This window comes from Triturus cristatus, chromosome 4_2, assembly GCF_964204655.1.
Source record: "Triturus cristatus chromosome 4_2, aTriCri1.1, whole genome shotgun sequence".
Lineage (NCBI taxonomy): Eukaryota > Metazoa > Chordata > Amphibia > Caudata > Salamandridae > Triturus > Triturus cristatus.
In genome coordinates, this window is record NC_140586.1 from 844,467,917 (window position 1) to 844,490,696 (window position 22,780).

At 44.2% G+C, this 22,780-nt stretch overlaps 1 long non-coding RNA gene across 1 annotated transcript in view; it reads right to left on the minus strand.

Moving 5' to 3' along the window:
• Positions 1-5,372: 5,372 nt before the first annotated feature.
• LOC146835232 (uncharacterized) overlaps positions 5,373-22,780 on the minus strand; it is a 30,894-nt gene continuing 13,486 nt past the window's right edge. Inside the window, exon 6 of the long non-coding RNA XR_014960696.1 lies at positions 5,373-7,112. This is a non-coding gene — a long non-coding RNA (uncharacterized LOC146835232). The remainder of the gene's footprint in view (positions 7,113-22,780) is intronic.

Here is a 22,780-nt window from a genome sequence, read left to right on the forward strand (position 1 = left end):
AACAGCCGCCTGAAACTGAACTCAGACACGACGGAAGTCCTCATCCTGGGATCGTCGCCATCTGCCTGGGACGACTCCTGGTGGCCCCCTGCCCTGGGCAGCGCACCCAAACCAACGGACCACGCACGCAACCTGGGCTTCATCCTGGACTCCTCCCTCTCCATGACCAGACAAGTCAACGCCGTCTCCTCGTCATGCTTCAACATCCTACGCATGCTACGGAAGATCTTCCGGTGGATCCCCACCGAAACCAGGAAGACGGTCACCCAGGCCCTCGTCACCAGCTGACTGGACTACGGCAACTCCCTCTACGCCGGAACCACTGCAAAACTCCAGAAAAGACTCCAGCGGATTCAGAACGCCTCAGCACAACTCATCCTGGACATCCCCCGACACAGCCACATCTCCGCACACCTAAGAAACCTGCACTGGCTCCCCGTCAACAAAAGAATCACGTTCCGACTCCTCACCCACGCACACAAAGCTCTCCACAACCAAGGCCCACGATACCTCAATGACCGCCTCAACTTCTACACTCCCACCCGCCAACTTCGATCGACCAGCCACGCCCTCGCCGCCGTCCCCCGCATCCGAAGAGCCACAACAGGAGGAAGATCCTTCTCCTACCTGACGGCCAAGACGTGGAACTCCCTCCCCACCCACCTCCGCCTGACCCAAGACCACCTCGCCTTCAGGAAGCAACTCAAGACCTGGCTGTTCGAACAGTAACGGACCCCCCCTCCCCAAGCGCCTTGAGACCCTCTGGGTGAGTAGCGCGCTATACAAATGCTTTGATTGATTGAAGAGGTTGCACAAGCAGGTAATAATCCAGCTATTCCCGCTCACTTCCAGCGTATATGGGTACATGTCCCCTGGAAGACATCTGATGTTTTGGCTGTTAAACAGTCTCTACCGGATCCCCATAAAAACCCTGCTGGTTACTATAAAGAGTTGTCCCAGACTGTTGATGCCTGTATTATGAATTTAGCCGATATTGACATGTTGATGGGAAATGTAGTCCCACAAGAGTTATGGGCACGGATTCGAAAAGAGGACCACAACCAAGCATTGGGTGGTGAATGGGCTGCTATAACCGCCGCGGATAGAGCCCAAGTGGGTGGTGCTAAGCCTGATTCTTTGATTTCAGAACTCCCTGGTAGGATTATTACTTTAATGAAAACGATGATGCCCGCCTTACGAGTTAATTGGGATAAACTAGCTGCGTGTAAACAGAAGAAAGATGAGTGTCTCCGATTTCTTCACTCGTTTTGAGGAGACGTTTATTGATCACAGTGGTCAGGATATGACTACGGAGGGTGGACAGCGATTATTTGTAGATAAATTCGTATTTAATTTGCTTCCCGAGTTGTCACATAAATTGAAAGACTCCGAAAGTTCATGGGCTGTTTCTTCTTCTGCTCAGATATTGGCTACTGCTCAATATTACGAGAACAAGGACAAAGAGGAAAAAGATAAGCAAGAGAAAAAGACTAAAGAATTGAAAACGAAGGTTCTTCTGCAACAGGCTTATCCTCCTTGCTCTGCTCAGCGCCAGTTTCAACAGCCTCCCCAGTTTCAGAGGTTGTTTCAAAAGCCTGAGCCCTTTATTCTGCGACCTTTGTTAGGTCCTAACCAATGTACCTATTGTAGGGAGGAAGGTCATTTTAAGAATAGTTGCCCGGTTTTATTACAGCGTAATGGAGGACTATCTGCTCCACGAGGTCGCGGTGGTTTCCAGTTGGTGCCCAGGGGTAAAGGTCGAGGTGTGTTGCCTCAAACACAGCGTTCCCTTCCACCTCCAAATTCTATGAACTACTTTGATCAGCAAAATACTCAGTCTACACAGTATTACAATGATGACTATCATGTTAAAGGTGAGAACGAAGGTTTTCACGCTAACTAGGACAGCCATAGACAAAGTGAGGGAGTTGTATCGATTCCAGTAGATCAGAATGGGCCTTATGTTAATGTCACTACAATGGGTGTTTCAGAGCCATTTCTTTTAGATACTGGTGCGATGAGAAGTTCTATCATTCACTCCAAACTCCCTGGGGCACCTTTGTCTGGCTTAACGAATGTATCCGTAGGATTTTCTGGCGTACCAGTTCGTAACCCGGTCTCTTGCCCTCTGCCTATTTCAATTGGTCCTTATGATTTGGAGGCTCCGCTTCTTTTAACGACTGGTTGCGGCGAGAATCTGTTGGGTTTGGATTTATTGAAAAGATTGCATGCAACGATATATTGTTCTCCTTCTGGTGTACATCTTGCTTTGGGACAGAAACTGACGTCTTCAATGTATTTGTCTAAAGATCAATTTCCACCTGAATTGCTCTCTCTCCCTGCAACACTTTGGGCCACGGGTCCAAACGATGTTGGTTGTCTTGAGATCCCACCCTATGTTGTTACCCTCAAGCCCAATGCTAAATTGCCACGCATTCCTCAATACAAAATTTCCAATAATGGTGAAAGAGCGCTTTTGGCTATTATTTATGATTTGGTTCAGAAGGGTGTGGTTGAGGAGACGAGAGGAAATGTCAGCTTGATGCTTTTCCTTTGCCGCCAGGTGCTACCCTTATTCAGTATGTGGATGATTTATTGATTGCTGCTGATTCAGAGGACATTCCCAAGAATGTGACTGTTGCACTGTTGCGTCACTTGTCTGATCTTCATCATAAGGTTTCACCTTCTAAGCTACAATATGCCCGCCAAGAGGTTACCTATTTAGGTCCTCTCTTGTCGAAGGAGGGAAGGCGATTGACCCCAGAACGTATCCAAGCAATTGCACAAATGTCTGTGCCATCCACACAAAGAGAGGTGCGTGCCTTTCTGGGCATTACCTCTTATTGTAGACAGATTCCAAATTTTTCTTTGTTTGCCAAATCTTTGTTGGCACTCACTTTGAAAGACACGCCCCAACCCCTTCCTTGTACTGACGAATGTCAGAAGAGTTTTACTGATTTACATGCTGCTCTGTGCTCTGCTCCTGTGTTGGGTACTCCGGATTACAGTAAGCCCTTCACGCTCTATGTCCATGAAAGAGAGGGTTGTGCGTTGTCAGTCTTAACACAACGATTTGGAGACAAACAGCGGCCATGTGCCTAGTTTTCGGCTACGTTAGACCCAGTAGCCAAGGCATTGCCTAGTTGTCTTAAAGCTACAGCAGCAGCAGCAATTTCTATTCGTCAATCTGCTGGAGTGGTGTTAGATAACCCTCTTGTTGTTATGATACCACATGCAGTGGATACCTTGCTAAATAGGACAAAAACTCAGCATCTCACAAGTGCTCGCTTGTCTGGATATGAGCTGACGCTCTTGGCTAGTCATGTGCACATCAAACGATGTAACACTTTAAATCCAGCTACATTGTTACCTCTTCCAGAGGAGAAAGGTATTCAGGAACAACATGATTGCTTTCTCCGTACTGAGGAGGAGACAAAAGGTAGGATTGATTTGAAAGATACACCACTAGTGGACCCAGATGGGATCCTATGGGTGGATGGTTCTTCTTTTAAACTCCCTAATGGTGAGACAACTTCAGCTTATGCTGTTACCACCTTGCATACAATCGTGGAGACAGCACGCATCAGACATAATTCAGCTCAGGCAGCTGAACTGATAGCTTTGACCAGAGCGTGTGTGTTATCTAAGGGAAAGAGAGTGAATGTGTATACCGACAGCCAGTATGCGTTCGGTGTGGCACATAGTTTTGGTCGTTTGTGGAAGGAAAGAGGATTCTTTACCTCCCACGAAACTAAGATACAGCATGGTCAGTTGGTAACTGACCTTCTTGAGTCACTTGCTTTGCCTACCCAGATAGCAATTGTAAAGTGTAGTGCGCATAAGAGGATTACTGATGATGTTGGTCGCGGAAATGCTTTTGCGGATGAGGTAGCGAAAGCAACAGCCAGAGATGCTACAAGTCGCATGTATGTTGCGGGCCCTGCAAATTGGGTCAGGGAAAGAGGAATGTGTGAGGACACAATAGAAAGTGTGAGATCGATTCAAGGAGAGGCTACAGAGAAAGAGTTAAGTAAGTGGAAAGAGAGTACAGGAATGCTAGACGCGATGGGATGTTGGATAGAATTGTCAGAACATCAGCGTTGGCTGTTACTAGACGCCTATGTACTGCCTGTAGTTGCTATGGCGCATGGTCCAGCCCACATCAGTGCGAAAGGAATATGTAAGCTTCTGGCTCCAGTGTGGCTGAACGAAGGGATTCCAAAATGTGCAGATAATTTGGTGAAGCATTGTATCGTTTGCTTGATGCATAATCCAGGAAAGGGAACCCCAACTCCAGCAGGTCATTTTGCTCCCCCAACATATCCTTTTGAGGTGTTGCAAATTTACTATATTCACATGGAGCGATGCAACAATCTCAAATATGTTCTGGTGGTGGTGTGTGCCTTTTCCAGATGGATAGAGGCCTACCCCCTAAAAGATAACACTGCTTTGTCCACTGCCAAAGTTCTTTTGAAAGAGTTCTTCCCTAGGTTTGGTTTGCCGCACATTGTCTGGAGTGACAATGGAAGTGAATTTGTGGGCCAAATCATGCAAAAGGTGTGTGCAGGTCTTAGTATTAGGCAGAAATTCCATGCGGCGAACCATCCTCAGTCAGCGGGTTTGGTAGAGTGCTATAATGGCACTCTCAAACTTAAGCTTGCAAAGGTACGGGCCAGCACGGGTCTTGCCTGGCCCGATGCTTTACCTTTGGCTCTCCTATCCACTAGAACAGCTAAAAAGTAGTCTGACATACAGTATCCAATGCTGATTGACTACTTACATGACCTCACCACTAAATTGCGTGTTCTCCACCAACAGGTTCAAAACGCTTTACCAGAGGCCTCCACAGACCCAGGTCATTCTATCCAACCTGGAGACTGGGTCTGTGTGAAAATTTTTCAGAGGACAAGGAATTTGGAACCTCGTTGGAAGGCGCCTCGACAAGTTCTTCTGGTGACACGTACAGCAGTGAAAGTCGAAGGGAAAAAGAACTTGCCCTTGCCCTTGCCTTTTGACCAGTGGATCCGTAAGGGTGTAGGTGATTTTGAAGGCGAAAGGGTCCCCCGGTTTGTACCTTTCAGTAGTGCACACCTGGATGGAACTCGGTCAGAGAAGAAGATGACGACGTTTTACAAGAAGCCGTACCGCCACATCTCCGATTGAACACTACAGATCCACAGACACTATTTCAGGACCAAACTGTACTAAACAGAACTCGATATAATTTAAGGCCTAGACTGGTCAAAGACACCTGAGATTTTCATCTCTTTTGTGACATGTACCATCTGTCCAGGTTGCAGGGTCATGGTAATGTAGAAGCTGAAATGGAAATAATAAGGAATAATACAAATAACACAAGTCTCTGTCAGAACAACTGTTAGCAAGATTTATTTGGGAACAACAAATAATGCAAAAGTACGTGCAGCACGGAGGCAGACAATAAAGATACTGAATGCCCAAAGATGTGACATTGGTGACAGCTTTTATGAGCCATAACCACAAAGGATACGGCATCATCACATACGTAGCACAAATTAAGCCCTATCCATTTGACCAATTAGCAAAGGCCTAGATTGTGCTATACCTTTTAAGGTCCGAAATATGCTGTTGCTAACCACGTGTCCCAAGTGGGCAGCTATGGGGACTTTCCACTGTAATGTAATCTATCAACGTTGGTACCTTCCCAGTTAATTATTGCAACATAATAGAAAGGACCTGACATATTGCAAAATGTGCTATGCTGAAATGTCTGTGTCTACGTGAGCATCTTCCCTGTCACGTATTATTCTTGATAGAACCTTGTGTTACAAAAGCTGTGTCTCTGAAGCGAATGGAAAAGTACAAGCATTTTGTGCACTGCTTTTCATGTCAACCTAGCAGGGCCTAAAAGCTTACAGCATTTGGTATCATACAAGAAAGATGGCTTCTACATTGCCCCATCTGATACCAAATCACTATCTTCTAACCCCTCACCTCCCTGCTGGCCATTGATGAACATTATTTCAATGTCTTTTGCAAATAATATTATCAGCGCAGTCACTATTATCCCTGGGACTGGTGTCAATATGGCTCCTAACACTGATGGCCATGTTCTATCCGTTCTTCTTGTACTTGGCATTGTTCCTTTCTTTCACTTGTTTAGTTAATGTCTCTGATAAGACCAGATCAGATCTCTTCTATTGCATAAATCACGCAATCCAAAATGTCAAGTCAAATGTCTCACTTCTTGTGCTGTTGTTTGATGTCCAAAAAGTGGGGAACGAGATGTCTTGCAAGATCAGGTCTCCTAACCCACTCAATAGCGTAGAATTTGGCACAGTTAGTTCCAGCACACTATTTAATTTTATTCCAGGACACAATAACCTCATATGAATTATTAGTTGTTACTCTTCTACCCTCACTTGTATAGATCTAAGCCTTCCAGATCTTGTTGCTGGCATTTGTCGTAATTGGGGTGTACTTAGGTAGTTACATACCCTTAACCAAGTGTTCAATTCAGTTCTTTGATGTTCCAAAGCCATGTCTTTGATATCTAACTAGCGGGTGATGCACCTCCTAGGGGTCTATTGGTGCAGACACCAGTCAACCATTTAGAAGAAAAGGTTGGTGCCTTGATGGTGTACTGTCAGAGGTTACTAGCACATGACAGTTGGCACTCCCTTGGAAAGTAACTGGTACAGACGTCTTTGGAGTCATTATACCCAGAGGCCTGGGCTTGTTGTGCGCCGTATGTTACTGCCTCTGGTGTCTTCTGTTTTCTGTTGGAGTCCTAGCCTGCCCGAGCAAGTGTCTGCCTCTTATTTCCCATTGGTCTTGTCTTGCGTGCTTGATCGAATGTTGTACCGGCGAGGTGCCTCAGATCTCGCTTGTGGTGCTGGTAGAGCTCATTCTCTGCTGTCTGGTGCGTCTGCTTTCTTGGTGTGGGAGCTGTGGATCCAGGATGTCAGCCCTTGGCACGTCACTGCTGTTGCTATGCTGAGGATGATCTGGTGAGGTCCCTTCCACCTTGGCTGGAAGCAGTGCCGTCGGGTGTGGGCCTTTACCCAGATCCAGTCACCAGTCTGCAGGTCATGTGGCGGTGGAGATGTTGCCTCTGGAAGCGCCTGCAGTACCTGGTGGTGAAGATAACGTAAGGTCTCGGTTAATTTCTTGCACTAACATAAAAGCAGGTAGTCTGTTATTGATAGTGGGGCTGTGGACATGTGGCCTGCAATGTTCATGGGGTGGCCAAATACTATTTCTTGGGCTGGGCTTTGTTACCCTATCTGGCGTGCTCCTCATCGCCAGCAGGGTTAGTGGTAGTGCATCTACCCATGAAAGTTCAGTTGATGCACACATTTTTCCAATCTTATTCTTCAACACCCCATTCTTCCTCTCCACCGCGCCCGCTGCGGGGGGTTGATAGGTGTAGTGTAGTTTCTGTGTGACCCCAAGTCCCTTACATATTCCCCCTATGACATGGGAAATGAATGCTGGCCCATTGTCGGAGCTCAGAAGGGCTGGTATTCCAAAGCGTGGGATAAGTTCCTGTAGGAGGCATTTGGCAACTGTATGTGCAGTTCTTTGTTGGGTATGCTTCGGTCCACTTACTGAACATGCACACAATTACCAACACATGTTTGTACTTGTGGGTGGGGGGCATGTCTATGAAGTCCATCTGGAGGCTTTCAATTGGTCCGTGGGGAGGAGGGAAATGACTAGGCCTGGGCGTAGTTCGCGAAGTAGCACTTCGCGAAGCTACGCAAAGTGAAGTTCGCACTACGCGAGCTACACGTAGCACTTCGCGAACTGCGTAGTACCTTGTTCGCACTGTGCCTGATGTCGTTTTCAATGATTGCACAGTGCGGACAAGCAACCGGCACTGTGCAATCATTGAAAACGGCATCTTGCACAGTGCGAGCTGTAGTTTTCTGCTGCTCGAGTAGATTTTTACTCGAGCTTCAGCTTTCTCAACGCGAACTGGTAGTTTCTCATCGCGAGCGGTCGCGAGCATACGCGACCACTCGCAATGAGAAACCTGACCTCCTCGCGTTGGGAATCTCGCCGGGAGGTTTATTTTCCATGCTCGCGATCGCCAACTTGAAGTTGCTGATCGCGAACAAGGAAAAAGTCTCGCCGGGATGTCATTTTGCTTGCTCGCGGTCGCCAACTTGATGTTGAGGACCGCGAGCAAGCAAAAAATTACCGCAGCACTACGCAACACTACGCTACGCGTGTTCGCACTGTGCTACGTGCAGTTCGCGTAGTGCGAAGTAGCGCGAACTTCGCAAACTACGCGAGCGTAGCGTAGTGCTTTGCCCAGGCTTAGAAATGACCAGGTGCAGTTGGTGTGCCCTTTCCAGTATTATATTGTGCGCAAACAGTGCATTGCCTGCAAAGTCTTTCTGCTATTTGGCGGAACTCGGAGTTGTACCAACATTGGGAAAACAGTCTGATCATGCCATCTCGGCCAACATGTGAGAGATCGTGAAAAAGGCATGTGATGGAAGGAAGCATTGCTGAAGGCAGGCATATCTTCCCATGGGGCCCTGTCCATAACCCCTCCTTTGTTTGCACACATCCTCCTTTGACCCATTCCTCTTTTTCATCCACCTTCCTTTTAATATAAATTGGGTCATAGTATAATGCGTCACTGTTATCTTTAGTGTTCTTCTCACTGCTTGTTATTTGTACCATTACTAACTGGCAGCCTATCAGTGCTATTCTCCTTTCTTCCCCATCAATAAATGCTATGCCCTTTAATACATATTCGTTTGATGATGTGTGCGCTGCACATTGTATTATAGCCACTTTGGTTGGTCTTAGTAATGCTTGGAGGAGGCCACTGATCAACTGTGCATGTTATATTTGTTGGCCTGTGGGTGTGAGGAATCCCCTCATGGAGAGAAAGGGAAAGAGACAACCTTTTAATAAACACAGAAGGTCACTGTTAATGCCAGACCTAATTAGGGGCCGAGTTATGAAATAAAGTGCACCCACGTCCTCTCATTAAGTGCAGATATACAACTGTTGTTAATTCACAAGACTTTACAGAAGCAGGACAAGAAATAGTACTCCTAGAAAATATTTGTGAACTGCATTTAAGCATGAGCAAATATGCAGGTGTAGATCTACTCATGCGAAAATCTGAGTGTTTGCAAGCTCACTTTTCCTCCATCCACTTTTAGCCAACCTTGGAAGAAGTATTATGTCTGCTATTTTCAGGAGTAAAAATCCAACCTGTCTCAGCATTCTTACCATTACCTTCATCCCCTGTATGTAGATCTGTTGAACGTGTGAAATATCAAATGAGAGTGGATCACTGGTCCTGAAAGAACCAAAGTAAGCATCAACAGTTAATAAACTGTTAAGAAACCCTCAAGCACGTTTTCTGCAAGGTGGTGTTATAGCGGTATGTTCAATTATCCGCTTTGCTTAACAACGTGACAGCATCATCATTGGGTTACTGTGTGCTTCCTCCACTCGGAGGTTCTTGCCTCTGGTTTTTTCAGTAGTGATCATAAAAGGTGTGTGATAAAGGCATCCCAGTGAGTGTAGGTTAAAAAACTCGTAAAACCAGTCAAAATTGTTTTTAATAGGACTGGGTTCGGGTTTGGTTAAAAAATATGATTTATGTGCAAAGTTAGACACTTTAGGGTCTGTTGCACTTGGTGAAAGTATTCAAAAAAATGTGGTCGACATGTTTCAGCCCTATCTAGCGCCCCTAAGGGTCAGGTGGGCTTTCTTCAGGACCAAATGTGATAGTGGAGGAATCTAAATATTCATAGGACTCCTTAGGGAGGGTGGAGTGAATAGTTCAACCAGCACGAAAAAGTTCGTTTTGAACCTGTTAGGAAGTGGTGGAAAGAAAAGGTAAAAAGACTGATTTCAGTCACAATCCATGCTGTTACTAAGTTCAAAATCTAGAGCATCAGCCGTTGTTTTGCAACTTAAAAATGACAATACTTCTACTGAAATATAATGTCAATGGATAGAAAGACAAACATTGACATTTGTTAATGGCAAAGAATGGCCCTCTTTTTGTATTTCAAAAAAGTGGGGGTATGCAGGTAAGAAGAACCAAAACATTAAAAACTGAAACACAAACACATAGACTCATCGCCATTCTTCAGTAGTGAGAAAACATATCCCGTTGAACTAGGGAGCGTGGTACACGATGATTGGGTTATCGAGTACAAAGCATCAATGTCATACATGGTATAGAAACAAGTAGCTCAAAAGTAACAGAGAAAAAAAATCATACGCATCCTTTCTATCAGGACAAAAAAGTCCCACTGAAAGGTTTTTCTAAAATCGCCATGGCCGAGAATTTAGGCCTGAGCTACTCAACAGACGAAATCAATGCCATTTTGTCCCTCCCCTCACTATTGCAGGATAAAGACCTAACACAAACTTTAGCACAAACTACAGATTGGAAAGAACTGTCAGAGCTGAAAAAAGAACAAGTACGCACTGCTATTCATGGGGTCATCATGACCGAATACCTTCGCGCTAATGCGGCACCAAGAGGACTCTGGGTGAACAACGCTCCACGAATTTTCCTACATGACTTGGTCTTCCGAAAAGATTGGTCCTCGATCTCATGGAAGTGTACAAGAGATTACCTTGTCCTGATCATAAAAACAGCTACCAGGTTGACTGAAGAACTCACCATTAAGATCCAGGTGACCGAAACAAAACTTAAGAACATGGTACATCTAACAGTATACAAAAAAAGACTTGAAGAGATCAACAAGGAGATGAACGAGACTAGGGAATATATCACACAAAATAAAATCCAAAAACTTGGAAAAGACCTAAAGAAGTTCTCAAATGAAAGAATGCACCCTTATAGTGCCGATGACTATAAAGTCCCGGAAGAGAACTATGACCACAACTCAAGTAACTCGAGCATGGGTTCCTCCTCCAACGGATCGGACTGGAGTGGTGATGAGACCTACACACCAAGGAGAAATAGGGGACAATACAGACGCCAGAATAGGAGAAGGCCTCATAACTGGTACAACCCCTTTTTCAACGTTCAACGTTCCGCAACATCCAGCCCCCTTCCAACCATATAATCCGAACTTTCAAGGCTGGAATACCCCCTTCTACCCAGGCCCCCCACAGATGGGAATTCCACCACCACCAAATATGAGTCAAGACTATACACACAGACCTCCTTTTTTAGGGAGAGGCCAGACCAACAACAGGGCAAGAAGAAAGGGAGTAACCTGGGAAGACCAACAGCGCCAAGTACATACCAGGAGTATGACAAATGCAAAACCGGGGACAAGCGCAACAACCTCGTCTTCAACTTAACTGATATTTCCCTAACAACTGAACAGGAAAACATTTTAAATAAAGGCCTGAGCTTTGTTCCAACCCCTCCTGTTGACATTTTCAAACTCCAATGCGAGATGGCAGAATTTTGTCGCAAAATTAAGCTTAAAGCTTACTTTAAAGAACAGGATGAACAAGAGAGAGAAGGCGATACCACCTTACGCCGCAAATCCAGGTTCTGTCCCCTGAACCATCAGGTTCCAGTGGAGATTATGGCTTTTGAACAAGCCATCATGAGAGAAGTGGAAGGTCTCAAAGATCAAACTAGGAAACCATTTGTGAATGTATCCAGGGCCGAACAATTAGCTTTGGACACTTTGCGGAATAATTGCAATCTTGTGATAAAACCTGCCGACAAAGGCGGAGGAATTGTATTGCTGAGTAAAGAAGGGTATGAGCAACAGTGTATGGACCTTCTATCAGACAGAAAGTTCTATGAGATCATCACAGTAGACCCTACAGAACGTCTCCAAAGAACCATCACCCTGATGGTTGACGAAGCTGAAATGAACAGTTGGATCTCTAAAAGTGAAGCAGAGTTCCTGGTTGCCCGGACACCGAGGATGCCGTACTTCTACTCGCTTCCCAAGATTCATAAAGACCGCAGACCACCACCGGGAAGGCCAATTGTCTCCGGGATCGAATCTATCCTCGAACCTTTGTCACAATTTGTGGATCACTACCTTAAACCACTAGTGCAAAGGACACCTACCTATCTTAAGGACACCAAAGAACTGCTTAACCTTCTAAAAAACCAACGCTTCGCAGAAGGAAGAATGTTGCTAGTTGGTTTAGACGTCGAAAGTCTTTACACCAGCCTCCCACAGGAGAAAACGCTGGAGACCCTTGAAGAACTACTGTTCAAACAGCAGTGGAACCACAAAACGCCAAGACACTTCATTTTGGAGTGTTGTAGGCTAGCACTCACTGAGAACCACTTCGAATTTAACAACATCATGTACAGACAACGCCACGGTACTTCCATGGGGAGTACCTTCGCGCCGAGCGTGGCTGGACTGTACGTGAGCGATTTCGAAGCTAATTTCGTACAGAGTCCTACCAACCCCTTTCTAGACCAGATCATCTTCTGGAAAAGGTATATTGATGATGTCCTGCTAATCTGGGAAGGCGACACAACAACACTAACTGAATTCCATCAATGGCTGAACACCAGAGACGAATGGCTGAAATTTACATACACATCAAGCTCAAACGAGCTTGACTTCCTAGATGTCACCATCTTCATTGACCATAATACCATCCAGACTAAGACCTTTTTAAGGCCACTGCAAAGAACAGTTTACTCTCCTTCAATAGTTTCCACCCGCGCCCAATGAGAGAGAACCTTCCGTACGGTCAGTTCCTCCGACTCAGACGCAACTGTAGTACCATTCAAGATTATAAAGAACAAGCGCAGGATCTGAGCGAGAAGCTGAAGAACAGAGATTACCCCCCACGAACCATCAAAAAATGTCAAAAGAGGGCGAGAAACCAACCGAGAGAGGCCCTCTTAGAAACAACTGTAAAAGAGCCTATGACAGACCTAGTCACCTGTGTCAGCACTTACAGCCCAGTGTCCAATGACGTAAAGAAAATTATCAACAAAAATTGGAAGATTCTCACGTCAGGAGCCTTGAAATGGCCAAAACCGAGGTTCTCAAACAAGCGGACACGTAATCTAAAGGATATTTTGGTACATACAAGACCTCCACCTAAACCAACTCTGGAAACAACCCTAAGCCTTTGGATTAATATACCAGTAACTGGCCATTATCCATGTGGCACGTGTTCCGTCTGTCACCTCACTACGGCAACAAAAACCCTGCAACTCTTACCAGACTTAAAATGGACAATCCGAGCACATACCAACTGCAATACTACCCATGTGATCTACATGATCACATGTCCTTGTCAATTACGCTACATCGGAATGACCTGTCGAAAAGCAAAATAACGACTCTGCGAACATAGGAGCAATGTGAAATGCAAAAAGAGCACCACAAAAATGAGTAGCCACTATCTGGAAAAAGGCCACACAGTTAACCATCTCCAGTGGGTCATCCTAGAAGCTCTAACTGTTAAAAATCACAACGCAGAAAAAATTCTTTTTGAAAAAGAACAAAGATGGGTCCACCGGCTTCGCACCCATATACAGGGACTTAATGATAATATACCTTGGTTAAGCATCAACAAATGACAACCACTATGCACCAATTGAATATTGATTATATCAAAGCAGAAGAATGAACGCCTCAACCAAGATGAGATAGATCGGAACTATTCTCTCAATTATGACCAAAAACACACCATATAATACTACTTGAGAGCGAACTCACATTATGACACCATCATTTCAATAACGATTACGAATACATCCCCGAAAGAACAGCAGCACCACTCTCTTTTATGAATTTGACTATATCTTTATTGAGAAATTGAGCGTGCAGCATGATAAAATCTCTACAAGGTTCGAAGCGTGCGCTGCTGTAATTATAACTTTATTGAGACAGCAGATGAACAATAAGCAGATGCAGACTCGAACAATCGCCCGATGTATCATATTTTTCCTCTTCTGTTAAGCAACATACTTTTCTTGCATAGAAGTGTATATCTTATAACAACTCCAAACAAGTTTTAACGATAAAACCAGACTCAGGCTCCAAATTTTCTCCTCGGTTTCTTTTTTGAACATGTGACGACCCTGCCCCTTTAAAAAAGCTGACCCGGTACTATCAGCAGACATACCGGGGAAAGAGAGGCAGCGGCAGAACAAGTCGACAACACCTATGCGCAAGGTAGCGGCAGAGGCGGACTCGAGCAGACCTTCGAAGGAACGTAATGTATTCAATTCACCTTAAATTACTTTCCTTTCCCTTTTTTTCCCAAGAGCGAGGTTTAGCCTCCTACCCCCGAAGGTTTTCCTCAACTAGAGAAAACAAGGTACATAGTTATTTATTTCTTCATTGTTGCACATTACGGTGACCTACTAAACTAACACGCCTCGAATATTCTGCGCGTACTCGCGACCTCAAGCAAATCAGCATATATTTATTTAAAGGCGTTTAACATCGTTTTTTGTGAATAATTATTCTGATTATCATACGAAATCCTTGTCAAATCCTCACCCTTTTTACACTGTTTCTTTTGTTAGCTCTTGCACAAATTTGAAGTTCGTATACTGATTATTGATAAGCTTCACATAACACGCCTTTTTAACGATCTGTGATAGACACAGGACAGTTTGGCCCATTCTGCTCCTAGTTTTTTTCTCTGTTACTTTTGAGCTACTTGTTTCTATACCATGTATGACATTGATGCTTTGTACTCGATAACCCAATCATCGTGTACCACGCTCCCTAGTTCAACGGGATATGTTTTCTCACTACTGAAGAATGGCGATGAGTCTATGTGTTTGTGTTTCAGTTTTTAATGTTTTGGTTCTTCTTACCTGCATACCCCCACTTTTTTGAAATACAAAAAGAGGGCCATTCTTTGCCATTAACAAATGTCAATTTTTGTCTTTCTATCCATTGACATTATATTTCAGTAGAAGTATTGTCATTTTTAAGTTGCAAAACAACGGCTGATGCTCTAGATTTTGAACTTAGTAACAGCATGGATTGTGACTGAAATCAGTCTTTTTACCTTTTCTTTCCACCACTTCCTAACAGGTTCAAAACGAACTTTTTCGTGCTGGTTGGACTATTCACTCCACCCTCCCTAAGGAGTCCTATGAATATTTAGATTCCTCCACTATCACATTTGGTCCTGAAGAAAGCCCACCTGACCCTTAGGGGCGCTAGATAGGGCTGAAACATGTCGACCACATTTTTTTGAATACTTTCACCAAGTGCAACAGACCCTAAAGTGTCTAACTTTGCACATAAATCATATTTTTTAACCAAACCCGAACCCAGTCCTATTAAAAAAAAAATTTTGACTGGTTTTACGAGTTTTTTAACCTACACTCACTGGGATGCCTTTATCACACACCTTTTATGATCACTACTGAAAAAACCAGAGGCAAGAACCTCCGGGTGGAGGAAGCACACAGTAACCCAATGATGATGCTGTCACGTTGTTAAGCAAAGCGGATAATCGAACATACCGCTATAACACCACCTTGCAGAAAACGTGCTTGAGGGTTTCTTAACAGTTCATTAACTGTTGATGCTTACTTTGGTTCTTTCAGGACCAGTGATCCACTCTCATTTGATATTTCAGATATTTGTTAAAGAAGCTGAGTGGGTCGCAACTCCTTCTTTCTCCCTCCCCCTGATTTATATACGATCTGTTGAACGTGGCAGCATAAGGTAATAGTTAGTATTCAAACCCTACTATGGAAGGAGCCCTGGCATAATCAGAAATGCTATTTTAGAGACCTTATATAATGATATTGCTGCCATAATTTGTTGCCGCATTGCATGGCACAAAAGGGACAAGTGGTTTTTGTCACAGGACACCTATTCACTAACACCCCTAAAGACTACACCTGTACATTAAAAGACATAATAAATCTGTACACATTGTATCCTTAAAACATCATAATACGAAGCACAGTTAAGTTATTCAATGCACACTATCCTTCTGCATTGGCATATACTCATTACTAAAGATCAATAAATAAACAGAATTTTACTACTCTTTGTCCAGTCCTTTGTAGCCCCTGGCGAATGCACTGCTTTAGAAAAGCATTTTAGCACATTCCCCTTACATTATAAATTGTTATATATCCTGCAACTCTGAAGAACCTAGAAATGGAAAACATTAATATACATACACAATATTTCTTTTAGATGCATACATAACATAGTACTTCTCCTTGCTCAATTCAATTAGGCAAAACCCTTTAAGAGCGCAATATACCTAGTGCTATTCTATATGTGCTTGTGAGGATGGTGACGTTATATGTTAGGCTGCCGTCTGTGGAGTGAGAAATGGGGAAAACAAGCCAGCTACCTAACATGACCTAATTGTGTTATCCTGGGCATTTCATTTTCATCTTTGCAACTTACATCTTTCTTAATAATGGGAACCCAGGCCACCCAGATCTTTTAGCTCAATAGCTAATATGTTCAAATGCACACTTTGAAAAACCAGCACTTGAAACAGGGACAATACCTATAAATGCACGGAAATAACCTGATAACTGGCAGGAGGGTCCTCTATTCCCCCTGCTTTTTAATTAGGTAGCCTTTGTGCAATGTAATGGAATCTTTTGTTCTTTAAAATAGCAAATGTCTCCTGTTGTAAATCACTCTGGGAGATGGGGTGGGGGACCTGTGGATAACATCACTCTGGCCCTCACAATGTCAATTGACAAGACACCAAACAGACACGTACGACACACATCTTTTCTCTGACGTTCTTGCATCTGAAAATGTTGCACCAAAACTTATTAAAGTGCATATACACAAAATACCATTTCCCTTCATCAATCTTTAAATGAACTTTAAACAACTATAAATTGTAACAGTTATTCAATCCTATTTTGTTAATATACATTTAAGCATTTGCATTCCCTTCCATTCTCCGCTGCGAAGAATACATTTCTTTTTTTAAGTAGTTCTGTTCATACCCACAGAAAGCTGTTGTAGTGTGTGGTTTAGTCTTGGCGCAATGCCCAGAATCTGTGGCCAGCCCACGATCGTTATTTCAAAGCCAGTCCAAAAGACTTTTCTTTAACCCTTTAATGTATCATATAATCAAAGGCCGTGCTGGCCATTTCTCAGTAACTATTGCTTTCACTCTTTCTACTCTATAAAATTATCAGGTGTTCCCTTCCACCTATTTGTCTCCCTTCCTGTCTCATTAGTTCTATGTACCCTCTTCTTTGTTCTACACGTAATTTCAGAAGGTCGTTGGTAAAGGACATGAGATCTGCTCTGGACCATGAGACATGTACAAATGCCACTTTATTTTCCTTTTCCCCAGGTGGAGGGGACACATTTCACAGGGGCATTATCAATGTGGTGCGTTGTTGGCACTTGGAAAGAAAGCAGGGAACGTAAAGTTGACATCATCGCAACTATAATATGGAGAGAGGGGGGCTGTTCCCGTATTTTGTGTTTGTCTTAGGGCCATCGCTTGCTGCTTATACCAGTGAATACATATGTTTCCGGCACTGTAAGGGGAAACACACTTCAGCGCACCGCCCACTTCCTCACAGAGGAGAAGCGTGCTCACTCATGTACATTCATCTAACTGAAGGGATGTCTATCAACCCCTTACTGATGATAGAGTGGGCCTGCCCAAAATTTGTTGTGCAAGCTCAGGGTCCAAGAGCTCTGTTGCTAGAGTATTACAAAACAAACCCATAGTTAATCAAAGACAGTATATCAAAAAATAAAAGCACTTCAAATAAATCCATACAGTACAATAACAGCGCTTCAAATGAATGCATATAATGCAATACCAACACCAACACCCTCCTTGTTGTGAGTAGGCGGACACCTATTCACATCTGGAGACCACCCTTGGTATCCAGCAGGAGGCAGTGCACCAGCGCCAACTTATCTCTGGCCACAACTTCCCAAAAACTAGTCCCACACCGTAATCTTCCATTCCCTTCCTTCCAGGAGAATAATCACAGTCACAAGAAAGACATTGCAATCTAAACGAAACACAATATGCAGTCCTATGTCATAATTGTATTCCCCATTTTCAATAGATGGAAACAGCAATGCAGTTGTGTTACCTGAAAGGAACCCGTACCCCAATAATTGCTCTTTGTAAGTGTATGTGGGAAGGAGTAATCTGTCCCTCTTGCAGTAGACAAACTTACAGGCACACGTCGGTACAGTGACTCAGAAGGTAGTCAGCAGACTATGTCTGGCTGCTCATTCCTGAGGTGTGGGGATATGGATAACAGATAATACAAATTGATAACAGATACTAATCAGTCAGCGATCAAACAGCCAGCTGCGCATTGTTAAAATGAAGCAGAGCAAGCGCCCATTATCAGACAACGTGACATGAAATGACATTTGCTACAAGTTCACCGAAAATATTCATGGATAGGAAGAAAAGAGACAGAGGTAGAGTAAGATATTTCGTCCCCTTCCTTTCTCTCTGGGCCACGCAGACCCACAGAGGTGCTGCTGAACGAAATTTTTAGAATCACATAAAAGGTGAGACAAAAACAGGTGAACTCTGCACTTACACAGGCAGTGGGGATCTACACAAGCACCTGTTACCTAATCCCAAAATAGTGTTAGTGTAATAAGTGTAATCATAAGGAGAGCTGAAACCTGACATATCATAAGTAGCAGTGCACAGACTTAGGGTAATGTGCAATATAAAAACAAATTATGAAAGTGTCTATTTGAGCAGTCTAGAAATATTATTGTATGAGAATGGCAACAGAAATCTTCCTCGTGTCAAAGTCAGATCAGTCAAAAATGTAGATGTACAGTCAAATTTCGATAACTGACGAACATAGGTCTTGAAAACAAAAATCATAAAGCTCAAGAAACTTATTATTAATGCAAATCAAGGAAACAATAAATCACGTATTCCTTCATTGTTTGAAACCAGGCGTTCACCCCCCTTCCTTTTCTCAGCATCCGACACCCTCCACCCCTGGAGCCAGTGAGTGTCGCAGGCAAGACAGGGAACTGCAGAATTTCACCCTCCATGAAACATCAGTAGTCTTGTGCTTCCTATTTTCAGGGAGTTACTGCGTGGTCAAGGAAAAAAGGCGAATATTTGCCCTCACCGAACCCCAGTGGTGAAGGTGACAGTGCAGCAAGTATACTCCCAGTACAAAGCACATCATCAAGTAGTGAGGTGAACCCTGAATCATAGACAGCGATAGAATACCAGGGGAGCATCTGCAGTTGCAACCCCTCACGACGCTGGGTGTGCTCAAACCGAGACAGCACCCATGGGCCCACTTCCGAGAATTCCCACCGAATCCTCCTGACCCTGCTCCCACTGAGCAGGGTCCCTGGACCTATTAGTCTGGTTGGAGCGCTACTGGCTGCCTAGAAACAGAAAAGTAACCCTAATCTAAATACTGAATGAAATCCGGAGGGGATGCTAATCACCAACCCTCCACCAGTCCCTCCAACCAAGGTCCCAAAGGAGCTCGTCAGCTCAATCTTGAATGAACTACGCGTAGCCGCTGCACCTAAACCGCGTGCAGCCACAGGGGTGCTTTCACCGCAACCACCTGCCATGGGGAGCGAAACTGCCACAACTCTAAAACGAGGGGCTACCTGCTACAACCCAACCAGGAGGATATAAACCCTCAATATGTACTCACCTAGTGATCACTGGTCTGTCAAAGCGTACCAACCTCAGTTGTCACCAGGGGACCAGGGGCCAATTGTCCTCCACCCCCATAGACCGGAGACTCTCTGCAGGCAAGACAAAGGGGTTGCAGAAGTACGCCCTCCGTGGTCCACGTTACAGCCAAGCGCTGCGTAGCACCAGGGAGTTACTGCGTGCATGGACTCGAGCAGAAGGACACCATCGCCGGTCTGGAGGGGTGGAGATGAGGACCAGGAACTACAAAGGAGATCAAAATGCACATTAAAAGACAGCTGATAGTCGGCAGCAGTGTCAGATGTCAAAACGCAGAAAGAGCTTCGAAGCAGAAACAGAGTCAGTGGCGCCGAGCAAACGTTAAGAGGAAGCAAAGGAAATGTCACAAGCATAATGGCGACACAGCGGAAATTATCCGTGATAGAAAAAGGAGAACAAAGAAAGTAATGAGGACTGCCAGTATGACAGCCAAGAAGTACTGCGGTAAACAACCAATGGAGCCATCCCAGAGACAGGCACACCGGCCAAAGAAACACTGGCAATGGCATGAGAAGAGTACCAAGAGAAAAGGAGACAGGAGGAGAGCGCTTAGAATCCAGTAAAAATAGTGCTATACAAATGTGCTGAGAGAGAAAGAGCAGGAGCCAAAGAAATGACACAAGCAACTAATGGTTAAGCACTGGTGTCGTCCTCCAACAGCCAGAGACCGGAGATAGAGAAGACAAATTGAAATGTCACCACCTCAGGTCTCCGAGCTCCCGAGGAGTTGGAGTCCAGCAGCCGGTGGCCGTTGAAGCCGGTCAGATGTTTTGGGGCTGCATTCTCCACCAAATGTAGAAGCTGAAATGGAAATAATAAGGAATAATACAAATAACACAAGTCTCTGTCAGCACAACTGTTAGCAAGATTTATTTGGGAACAACAAATAATGCAAAAGTACGTGCAGCACGGAGGCAGACAATAAAGATACTGAATGCCCAAAGATGTGACATTGGTGACAGCTTTTATAAGCCAAAACCACGAAGGATACAGCATCATCACATACGTAGCACAAATTAAGCCCTATCCATTTGACCAATTAGCAAAGGCCTAGATTGTGCTATACCTTTTAAGGTCCGAAATATGCTGTTGCTAACCACGTGTCCCAAGTGGGCAGCTATGGGGACTTTCCACTGTAATGTAATCTATCAACGTTGGTACCTTCCCAGTTAATTATTGCAACATAATAGAAAGGACCAGACATATTGCAAAATGTGCTATGCTGAAATGTCTGTGTCTACGTGAGCATCTTCCCTGTCACGTATTATTCTTGATCGAACCTTGTGTTACAAAAGCTGTGTCCCTGAAGCGAATGGAAAAGTACAAGCATTTTGTGCACTGCTTTTCATGTCAACCTAGCAGGGCCTAAAAGCTTACAGCATTTGGTATCATACAAGAAAGATGGCTTTTACAGTAGGAGCCTTGGTCTGTGACCTGTATAGTGGCTAGGACCCCAGGACTTGCAGTGTCATAGGACGGCTAATAATCACAGCCAAGTGAGTAAGGAAGATTGCCGTGAGCAACAATTTTAGAGGATGGATGTCCAATTGGGAAAGAAGGATAAGAGGGAAGAGATGAGAAAGAAATATTGTAAATTATTGTACAATAGATGTGGCATAACATTGTGTGTTTTTATGTTTTTGTGTATCTTATTGGCTTGTGTAGGTTGGGTTGTTCATGCTATGCAGCAAAAATCTGTCCCTACTTCTATTTCCTTGCCTCTTCGTTCTACTATCTCACCACATCAATTACGTACACTTCCCCAACATGAACTAATCAGGAGAACAGAATATTTTAATAATTCATTTGTCCAGTTGTTGCACCAGTATCAATTGGCAGTCAATACAACTGACTGTTGGGTGTGTGGACTTATGCCGCATACCACAGATAAAGGGATGCCATATTTAGTCCTTCCGTTTTCTTATGAAGGTTCCGCTTGGGCCTATTTGACGATGTTTTCAAATGCATATCAGAACCGACTTAGACATCCTGTTGGTTCATATGGTAATGGACCAGATTTTATTCATAGTTCTCTGATAAAGGGAATAGTGGCTATGGCTAGAATTGTGGAGAATAGTAAGGTTCCTGTTGATGAGAAACGGACATATGATGGTTGGAATGTGACTCGTTACGTCACTAGCCTTACGGATAAAGTTAAACAGGGAAAATCTCCACCAATTTGGACTGTATCTCATCAAGGTAATTTCTGTTTACAAATGAATGGCCAGACTACTGACACTGGACAGGGAAAGAGCTCTTGCTCCCATACATACATTTACACATTTCGGAATTCGCCACCGTTGGTGCCATCTCAGGGCACGTATTTTGTCTGCCACGATAGAGCCTACACGTGGCTACCGGCTGATTTTTCAGGAACGTGCTATATAGCTTTCCTTCTCCCTTCTACATACACTGCGCCTTCAGGTTATCACAGAAGCAGATATGGCAGAGGGATTACTGATTCTAAAGACAGGGCAGGACAAGAGGGAGGTGATTTCCTCAAAGGATTTCTTCCTTGTTGGGGCCCAATGGCCAACAGTAGAAACATGAGACAGTTGGTTCATGTTGTTGAGACTACCATAGATGTTACTGTGGGAGCCTTGAGTAATCTCACAGCTGAACTTCAGGCAGATCGTCTCATTGCAGAACCGGATTGCCCTAGATGTTATTGTTGCGGATCGTGGTGGAGTTTGTAAATTGATCGGCTCTAGCTGTTGCATTTATATACCTGACGATGCCCCTACGGTATGCCATCTCCAAATTACAAGTGATCTACGAGTCGATTCATCAGGACGAAGGAGATTGGTCTTTATTGGGATGGTTTTGGGGATTACTGTCCAAATGGGGATGGAAGGTATTAACCTTCCTTGGAGAGGTTTTGACCATAATTTTTTCTTGTTATCTCTGTATGCAGTGTGGCCCCGCCATTTGCGGTCTTTGTGCCACTATGTGTGTCCCAAGGCCTGTGTCACAGAAAACGGAGAACATTAAAATGATGTTGCAGCAACAGCTTGATGACCTCATGGCCATTGACGTTGACTCGGATTAAAATGAGTCTGTGCGTTTTGCCTGAGTAATGGCAAAAGGAGGGTCTGAGGTAATTCAGTTTCCGATTTTGTTCATATTCAGCCACCATTTTGTGTCCCGCTGC